At 46.6% G+C, this 1,015-nt stretch overlaps 1 non-coding gene across 1 annotated transcript; it reads right to left on the bottom strand.

The window, feature by feature from the left end:
* Positions 1–645: 645 nt before the first annotated feature.
* Positions 646–717, bottom strand: TRNAQ-CUG (transfer RNA glutamine (anticodon CUG)). Its single transcript has one exon. It is a non-coding gene; the product is annotated as a tRNA-Gln (tRNA).
* Positions 718–1,015: the final 298 nt, after the last annotated feature.

The raw sequence follows: 1,015 nt of genomic DNA, 5'->3' as shown, positions 1-1,015 counted from the left end.
GGTGCAAAACAATTAAAGGCAAGCCTCAATAAACCAACTGCTTTGGTGATTAATGTTTGAGTCCGTAGAGCTTACTGGAATGGGTTAACTAATCCATTCGGCTGCAGTCAGGCAGGCAACTAGAGCCAAATTTCGGGGGGGGTGGCTGAAAATATTTCGGGAAGGGGCTAATTCTTCCAACCATGGACAAAGTGGCTGTGAGAAGGGGTGACCACACAACAAAAGCCTCATTTACAACTAAATGGTCTTTTAACGACCTGTTAAGTACTCAGGTGCGGCTGCAATAAGATGCTCGCCAGCCCGCGAAGCTCTCGCAGCCCGGGCTGACAGGCAGGACGGGGGTGGGGGGGCTGAAGCCCCATGAGCCCAATGGGTGTTGCGCGCCTGGCTGCAGTGCATGAGTCTGAAGACTGAAACAACAAACAAGCATTTGCAATGCAACAAACTCGCATTTGTCTGAGTCTGAGCTATTGCATTGCAAATGATCATGGTGCGCTTTCAAGTTAAAGGGCGGGGGCGCCATTAAAGTGAAAGTCCTGTATGTGACGCTTTTAAAAAAAAACCATTTGTTTGTGAAGACAAACGTACTGATAATTTTCAAGACTGAAGTCAGGTAAGGTGTAGGTTATTGATAAATAAAACCTCAGGTCCCACCGAGATTTGAACTCGGATCGCTGGATTCAGAGTCCAGAGTGCTAACCATTACACCATGGAACCGGCTGAAAACCCCGCCCCCACGTGGATCTTTTACTTCTGGACTGGGGAGGGGGTAGGCTGTAGTTTCTAGTTTTGATTTTAGTTACTTGAAATCCCTCCCTTGTGCTCTGGAGGCTGCCACTGACTGCCCGCCCCAAGAAGCATTGAAAATACAATAGATCTCGCCTTTGTTTAAGTTAAAGCCTTTATCTTTGCTAATGGTATTGTATAGCAAAGCAAATGACTTTAACTTAATACTTGGCGAGACGTATTGCATTTTTAATGATTGTTAGAACTGCCGGTGCTAAGCACTGGCAGG

Source organism: Lissotriton helveticus, chromosome 1_2, assembly GCF_964261635.1.
Source record: "Lissotriton helveticus chromosome 1_2, aLisHel1.1, whole genome shotgun sequence".
Classification (NCBI taxonomy): Eukaryota; Metazoa; Chordata; class Amphibia; order Caudata; family Salamandridae; genus Lissotriton; species Lissotriton helveticus.
Note: the sequence above shows the minus strand (reverse complement) of the source record. Positions and strands in the feature narration are given on the sequence as shown.